The sequence below is a fragment of the Zingiber officinale genome, chromosome 6A (genome assembly GCF_018446385.1).
Source record: "Zingiber officinale cultivar Zhangliang chromosome 6A, Zo_v1.1, whole genome shotgun sequence".
NCBI lineage: Eukaryota > Viridiplantae > Streptophyta > Magnoliopsida > Zingiberales > Zingiberaceae > Zingiber > Zingiber officinale.
The window spans coordinates 132871980-132881406 of NC_055997.1; positions in this window are offsets into that span (position 1 = coordinate 132871980).

A 9427-nucleotide genomic window follows, 5' to 3' on the forward strand; every position below is an offset into this window, starting at 1 on the left:
CGCAGACAAGGGGATAACGATACAAAGATTGAGATTAGGGCATAATCATTAGTTTTAATACTGCTTTTTTTCCTTTTCTTCTCATCACTCTTCTACATTCACAAATTTACAAATATTCTAAAAATTAACTTATAAGTATGTATAAATTATTATTCAAATTTACATGATAGATAAGTCAACAAATTATGGATTATAAAAACAATTAATACATTCTTAAATTTAAAACTTTTGTAGTTACATTTTTCAGTATTTTGTTTGCACTGCATGCAACTGTATAATCGCAACGTACGTATGTTTTATTAAATTGATCACCTTATCTCTGCAAAACGTACGGATGCACTCGAAAAACACTATTTTTCTCTCTCTCTTGATTTTTATTTTATAATTTATTTATTAAAAAAATTGAACACTTATGCCAAATGGTCCAATATCATTCATTATATGAAAAAACATAGATAGATAAATTTTGAAAGGAACTTTATCTAAACACAACGAATCGTTTAAGTGAAAGAGATGACACCCAACAAAATATTCTTTGCTCACTAAAAATTGACTTAAAAACTCAACTGCATAAATCCATAAAAACTATAGTTTATTTATCATTCCCTTTGAGCGAGTCCTTGTAACTCATCGAAGTTACCCAACCACAGAATTTTAACTGAAAAGTAAACCAAATTAAAGTTGAACAGGAAATATTTACGATTGCAGTAAACTGTTATTGCAAATTAATCAATGATCTAAAAAATATCCTAATAGAAACACATTTAGTAAAGCTAAATTTAATTACATAGCCAAATCCTAAATTACTGCATTAATGCATCAAACCCTAGTCTTTGGTATCAGCGGAGAGAACCCGTCGTAGGAGGTGGAATCCCGGCAGGAGGAGCCGCTGCTGCCGAGGTCATCGAAGAGAGCGAGGAGGGAGTCGAGGTCGAGATCGCTGAGCCGTTCCTTGTCTCGTCCGAGCGCTGAGACAACCCACACGAAGAACTCCGGTTTGCAGGGGATCGCAAGGTCGTCGACTAGCACGATGGGACCCTCGAAGTCGTTGAAACACAGATCTAGGAAGCACAGGGCAAGGAGGCGGAGGACGACAAAGGAGAAGCGACCAACGAAGCGGTTGTTGCTCAGATCGAGTTCGTGGAGGCGGAGGAGGCGGCTGAAGGTGTGGGGGAGGGTGCCACAGAAGCGGTTCGAGTTTAGGTAGGGTGTAAATGAGCTAAACCGCTTGTGAGCTATTCAAAGTTCAATTCGATAAAAATTTGTTTGAGCTTGTTTAATGAGGTTTGTTAATTAATATAAAGAAACTAAACTCAAGCTTCACAATATTTGGTTTGTTAGTTTGTGAACACGTTGATGAATTAATTTTTAAATAAAAAATAATAGTTTTGATATTAAATTTATAAATTTTACACTCTACTTATAAAAATATAAATAATTATATTAAATTTATTTATTAGAATAAAATTATAACTTTTAATAAAATATTATAATTTTTTTAAATATATAATTTAGTTTTTAATGAATATTTAAACTTATAATCTATATTTATTAAGCTCGTTTAGGCTCGATAAAAGCTTGAATAAGCTCATGAGTTATGAATATATTTATTAAATAATGCTCGAGCTCGACTCGATTATAAACAAGTCAAGGTTAAATATTTAAAGTTTGACTTGACTTGACTCAATTACACCCTTATATATCTAAGAGGAGTGCAAGAAAGAAGAGTACAAAGCAGAGTACAAGAAATAGGAGCACAAAGCGGGAGGTTTGTTTAACAAAAGGACAAAAAATAGGTTTGTGCTCCCGATGCAGACACGATGCATCTCTCTGACAATATGAAAACTGAGTGAAAAACAGGTTAGTAGTTTCACTCTGTACGACTAGGGATGTAAATGAACCAAGCCGCTTGCGAGTTATCCGAAGCTCGATTCGATAAAAGCTCGTTTGAGCTCGTTTAATGAGGCTCGTTAAGATAAATAAACCAAACTCAAGCTTCGTAATATTCGGCTCGTTAGCTCGTGAACACGTTCGTTAAGCTCATTAAGCAACTTTTAAATAAAAAAAAATAATAGTTTTGATATTGAATTTATAGATTTTACACTCTACTTATGAAAAATATAGACAAATATATTAAATTTATTTATTAGAATAAAATTATAAATTTTAATAATAATATTATAATTTTTTCTAAATATATAATTTAGTTTTTAATGAATATTTAAATTTATGATTTATATTTATTAAGCTCGTTTAGGCTCGATAAAAGCTCAAATAAGCTCGTGAGTAGGGGTAAGCAAAAATTCGAAAAAATCGAATTAACCGAACCGAACCAACCGAATTTAGAAATTCGGTTTTCGGTTTTTTTAAAAAAATTTGGTTCGATTTTCGATTAATTCGGTTCAGTTTCGGTTTTGAATTTTGTAATTCGGTTAAACCGAATAAGAATATTATTTTAATTAATTTTTATTTAAAAATATAATTAATTAAATAAAATCTTTATTTTTAAAGGTAAAACCGAATAGGGTTTTAAAATTTGGTTAATTCAGTCAATTCGGTTGAAAACCGAATTAACCGATATTTTATCGGTTCGGTCGGTTCGGTTTCATAGGGAAATTCGGTCGGTTCGGTTGGTTGAAAAGAAATTCGGTTTATTCGATTTTCGGTTTATTCGGTTCGGTCGGTTCGGTTTGGACCGAATGCTCACCCCTTCTCGTGAGCCATGAATATGTTCGATAAATAAAGCTCGAGCTCGGCTCGATCATAAACGAGCCAAGCTCAAACATTCAAGAGTTCGGCTTGGCTCGGCTCGGCACGGCTCGATTACACTCCTATGTACGACCGAGCTAGTGATATACCGACCGAATGCTTGTCAGTCAGCCTATAATTAATAGAACTTAGATATCTGTCATACAGTACCCTTTTGGAAGTTTGTGCTGGAAAGTACATAGTGTTAGATTATATTTATTTATTTATTTATAACTTTTAGGATAATTTGATCTTTTTTATATATATTTAGAGTTTAGGGTTTCTTAACTGAATTATATAAGACCTTATACTCTGTATTTCTAATCATTAATTTTGGATTCAATATATGGCTAGTTTTTTCTTTTTCTTAATTTCTACATGGTATCAAAACTAGGTTCTCTTTCTCTGACCTAATTTTTCTACCGTCTGTTGTTATTGCTTCCTGTTGTCGCTGCCATCTCCTACTGCTACTGCCGATTTCGGCACCGACGCCTTGTCCTGCTGATTTAGGTGATGACGATCTATCTTGCCATTTTCTACACCGACGCTCTTTTCTGTCGATTTCGACGGCGATGCTCTTTTCTGTCGATTTCAGTATTGACATCCTATGCTGCTAATTTTTGACATCGATGCTTTTTTTGTCGATTTCGGTGCTGACAACCTGTGTTATTGATTTTGGCATTGACGTTCTTTTCTACTGATTTCGACACCGACACCCCGTGCTACCGATTTCTATGTTTGACATCTTTTTCTGCCTCGAATTCTCTGTGTGACCATGGGTCATCCTAACACCAATTTTTACAGATCATACAGATGTGTATTCTTACAATTTGATTATTCTGAGCATTATTCGTTCTGTCATCATGTCTGGTCATGCAAATACTTCATGGAAATCTGATCAATATATGTTGAAGAAGTTTCAACAGTTCCTTGCTTCACAACCCTCTGTCATGCCAGCTTCCTCTCATGTAAGTTTGTCATCGTCTGGTATTTCAGGTATATCTTCATCCTTATGGATTTTGGACTCTGATGCCTCCCATCATATTCCATCTAATTTATCATCTTTTATTTCTTTTTCTCCCCGTTCATCTATTGTGATTGCTAATAGTACTCCTATGTCATTAATATGTGTCAGTTCAATTGTTACATCTTGTTTATCTCTTACTTATGTTTATTATATTCTGAGTCTTACTTTAAATCTTATTTTTGTTAGTCAATTATATAAGTCTGGATACCTAGTCTCTTTTTCTTCATCCAATTGTTATGTTCAGTACTCGCAATCTCAGAGGCTAATTGGCACAGGTCGTAGGCAAAGAGGACTCTATGTTTTAGATCAACTCAAAGTACCAGAAGTTGTAGCTTGGACTGTGGATTTATCATCTTCTTATTTTTATTTATGACACTCTCGTTTAGGTCATGTTTCAACATCTCATTTGCAGTTTTTAGTTTCTACAAGAGTATTAGGACCTTTAAAAAGTTTTGATATTTCTGATTGTAGTGGTTGTAAACTGGCTAAATTTTCTACCTTACCATTTTATATAAGTCTTTTTTTTCTTCTATTTCATTTGATCTTATCCATTTTGATGTGTGGGGACCCTCTCTTATTCTTACAAAAGGGGGGTTAAGATATTATGTTTCATTTATTGATGATTGCATTCGTTACACTTGGGTCTATCTTATAAAACACAGGTCTGATTATCTTACCATTTTCAACAACTTTAGAGCTCTTGTGAAAAACTCAACATTCTAGTATCATAAAGTATTTTCGTTGTGATTTGGAGGGGGGATGAATACATTTCGAATCATTTTTCACAATTACTTGCTTCTGATGGTACTATTCATCAAGCCTCTTGTACAGATACTCCTAAACATAATGGTGTGGCTGAACGAAAACATAGACATCTTGTTGAAACAGCCCGTTCATTTTTATTATCTTCCAGTGTTCCTAGTACCTTTTAGGAGGAAGCAATCCTTACTGCTTCTCACGTGATTAATAAAATTCCAACCTCACACAATTTAGGCTTGTCACCTTTTGAAAAATTGTATGGTCATGCTCCTCTCTATTCCTCTTTGCATGTTTTTGGTTGTACTTGCTTTGTCTTTCGTCCATATGTTGAGCGTAATAAATTAGTCTCCCGTCTACTCTTTGTGTATTTTTTGGTTATGGTGTTACTCAAAAAAGATATCGTTGCTTTGATCCCATTAGTCAAAAATTGTATGTCTCTCGTCATGTTGTGTTTTTTGAGCATATTCCATTCTTTTCTATTCTAGCTAGTTCGCATAATATGACAAAGTCAGATATACTTTGTATTGATCATTTTAATACTAACACTGAGGAAGTTTCACCCACAACTCCTACTGGTAGCTCAACTGAATTTAGTACTTTGGTTCGACCTGAGATATCTGCTCCACATGCTCTTCCTTCTACCACTACCCAATCATCTCTTAAGGTTGCGGATGATCCTTCTCTCCACCATCGTCTATTCACTTGTGTTTGTAAGTCTACTAAACTGTCAGATTTTGCTTACTCTTGTTATTCTCATTCTTTTACTTCATTTGTTACATATATTCATTGTCTTTCTAAGACTGTATCCTATAGAAAAGATGTTTGTAACTCACTTTGGTACAGTGTTATGGCTGAAGAATTAACTGCTTTGCATCAGATTCATATATGAGATTTGGTTCCATTGCCACCAGGAAAACACACTATTAGTTCTCGTTGGATATAGAAGATCAAAATTAAATCTGATGGATCTATCGAGTGATACGAAGCTCGTCTTATTGCTAAATGTTATTCTTAGGAGTATGACATGGATTATAAGGAAATATTTGTTTCTGTTGCAAAAATGATGAATGTTCGTACTCTGATTGTTGTTGCTTTTGTTCGTCGATGGAGAATATCTCAAATGGGCACTACAAGAAAATTCTTATTCAACAACACTTAAAAGACAATGATTTTATGTCAAAATCGTTGTTTTTTACCTTTTAACAACGGTTTTAACAAAACCCGTTGTCTTTAAGCGATTTTTTGGGGCTCACGACAACGGTTTTTAAAAATTATTGTCTATTTGTACTTTTTTGGGATTACGACAATAGTTTTTGAAAGCTACGACAACGGTTTTTAAAACCGTTGTCTATTTGCACTTTTTTGGACTACGACAATAGTTTTTAAAGGTTACGATAACGATTTTTAAAACCGTTGTCTATTTGTGCTTTTCTAAAGCTTACGACATGTTTTAAAACCCTCTTTCTTTTATTTCTTTTCCAAAACCCTCGCGACTCGACTCTCTACCTTCCTCTCACCTCGACTCGTAGCTCGACTTTCTATAATTATTCTCTCATAAAAAGGAAAGAAATTCTAAAAAGTTAGAAATTTTTTCATAATCATAATACTAAAATCCTAAACAGACATAAAATATAAAAATTACCAAAAATAACTAAAATACTAAAAAAAATTTAAATACCCTAAAAGTGAAAATTATCAATAATAATAATAATATGTGGATCCTTGTCCATTTCTACAATTCTATGATGTGGTTATATATATATATATATAAAAGAATGATAATTTGCACAACGGTGGGTGACTAAAACTTTTTTTTTTATTTCCCTCTCTCATCTACACACAATTCTCTTCTCTCTCCTATATGCAAGTTTCTCTCCTACATGCAATTGGGTGCTTATTTTTACAAACCAGTACTAAGGTAGAACTAATTTTTAAAAACCAACTCCAACGTGCTAATCTTTAAAGACCACCACCAGCATGTTGGTGCTGGTTTGTGTAAACCAGCACCAACTACTGTTGCTGGTTTGCACCACATTTGTGCTAGTTTGCACAAACCAGCATCACTAGTGGTTTAAAGACTAGCACTAAAGTAGTCAGACGGGTCAACCCATGGCAGGCGGATTGGCCCACGACGGACCAGCCATTTAGCAAGGCGGGACGGGCCAACTCGTCATCTTGGCCGGTTGAAAAATCCCCAACCAAACCAAATCCAAGGTGGATTGCGGGTTAGGCGGGCCAACTCACGGGCTATATTTTATTTCGAAAAGATTTCATCAATCAAATATATCCAAAAACAGATATTTTAAATGTAAATCAACACAAATGAGTACTCATGTTGGATGAAAAAGTACTATTTTTATTTTAAAATTATAACAAAGAAAGATAATAAATTGATATAAAACTTAACTTACATGCGTTTCTTAACCCGCGAGTCAACCCAATCTCGTCGTAGGCTGACCCACGTGGGTCGCGGGCTTAGGGGGTTAGCCACGGTGGGCTTGGGTTGATAAAATTTCAATCCAATCCGTTTAAATTTTTAGTGTGGCGGGTCAACCCAACGAACCCAACCCAAATTGGCATCTCTAACCAGCACCAACAGAAGACCAGTTGTGCAAACCATCATCACGTTGGTGCTGGTTTACACAAACTAGTACCAACCAACACAGTAGTTAGTGTTGGTTTGTGCAAACCAGAACCAACTATTGGTGCTTAGTTGGTGTTGGCTTGATCTTTAAAGATTAGCACCAACAAAAAATCAGTTGTAGAAATTAGCATCAACGTGGTACTGGTTTAAGAAAATTAGCACCAACGTGATGCTAATTTGCACAAACCAGCACCAATGTGGTGCTGGTTTGCATAACTGATCTTCTGTTAGTGTTGGTTTGCACAAATTAGCACCAACGTAGTGTAAACTATATAGCTAGCACCAATAGTTGGTACTGGTTTATGCAAACTAGCACCAACGTGGTATTAATTTGTGCAAATCATTGCCAATGTGTTGGAACTGGTCTTTAAAGATTAGTTCCACCTTAGTGTTAGTTTGTAAACAATTAGTACCACCTTGCATGCAAGAGAGAGCATGCAAGAGAAAGAGAGAGAGAAAAAATTAATTTTGACCACGTCATATCATCTATGTTGGATGTCACCCATCATTATACAAGGTAAGTCTCTGCTGTGGATGAGATGTCGTACGCCTATATACCCCACAACGATCCAGACATTTGGATTCAATTTTTTTAAAATCAACATTTCCTTAAAGATGGATAATATATTCGTGAGCATCTAAATTTTTTTATCTTGATTAATATTATAACTAAAAGGGAAGCCTTAGACTTTAGAGGGAAAATCTTATTAGGTTAAATCCATTATAATCCAACATATAAATCCTAAATTTTAAATTTTAAATTTTAAATTTTAAATTTTAAATACATATAATATACACAATGAGTATCTAAAATTTTTAATCTTGAATCCTAATCCAAAGAGAAATTTGAATCCTGAAAAAAAAATTATTGATTCAAATCTATTATAATCTAACTCCTAAATTTTAAAATTTTAAATCTTAAATAAATATAATATATATAAAAAAAATAAAAAAAATTACTAAATGAATCCAAGCACCAGTGTCGGACACGGGCGCGCCATGAAAGGTCCCCAACATCATTAAATTGTAATTCCAATTTCCTTGGAGAAGAAGAACGCGGCACGGATGTTTTGTTGGAATTTTCCTTCAGCTCCTCTATGTTATCTTTATCTTGAAAATGTCCTCGTAGTTTTAAAATTGTAACCATACAGTCACGATATCTCTAACTCTCATTACTTTACATTTATGCTGTTAAACTGATTCGGTGATTCCTAACGTTCACAACATTATTAAATACAATATATCCCACTTAAGTAAAAACATAAATGAAAATAAAAAAATATATATCAAACAGGCAAATATATAAATAAATGTCGCAAATTAATATTAAAAATTAGATTAAATAGTATTTTCTTTAATATTTAACTAGTTTACATTAAGGGTGTTAGAGCATCCACATCAGGTTCTCTATTACTATATCTAAAATTTAGGGTAAATGACTTACTTTATTAAATTTAGATAATCACTTTTCATTACACACTACATCAAATACCCTAAAATTTTCATCATCCTAATTTTTTTTATTATTTTCTTCTCTTTCTTCTATTTTTTATTATTATATTTATGGAATGAGTGGAAGGAGAGAGAGTGAGTGGAAGGAGAGAGATTAAAAAGAAATATTATTTTATTTTCAGGGTAGAGGTTTCATTCCCTAAATTTAGATAATCACTATTCATCAAATCTAAATTTAGGGAATGGATAAAGTAACTAGTTATCCTATCTAAAATTTAAGGTAAAATATTTGGATAAGGTAACTGATGTAGATGTTCTAAGATGATATGATGATTATTATAATATTACACAAATCATGAAATCTAGTTATTCCCTATGAAGGGCACATCAAAACAAATAAAATAACAACATTGATAATTTAGAGTGAAATAATTTTAATAGGTAAGTATCAAACTCAAGGATCTCGTCAATATCATAACTGAAAAAAAAAATTATCTTGCATTCAATTAAGAAAAACAATATTATTTTGATCAAGTTATTACTATTAGAATAAAATATTTGTCATTAAAAAGGTATTTAAAAAAAGGATAATAAAGGATGCATGGTTGTTTGATTTTTATCCAAAATTTTATCTTAAAATATAATAAATTTGTACCAATTACAAAAATCTTTCCTTTAGACTCGCATCATCCTCTTCCTCTTCCCTATCTTACCTCATCAAATTATCTTAATTCACAACACATTCATTTTATAAATTATATAACAATAGGATGTCATAAATCTAAATTCATTTCTAA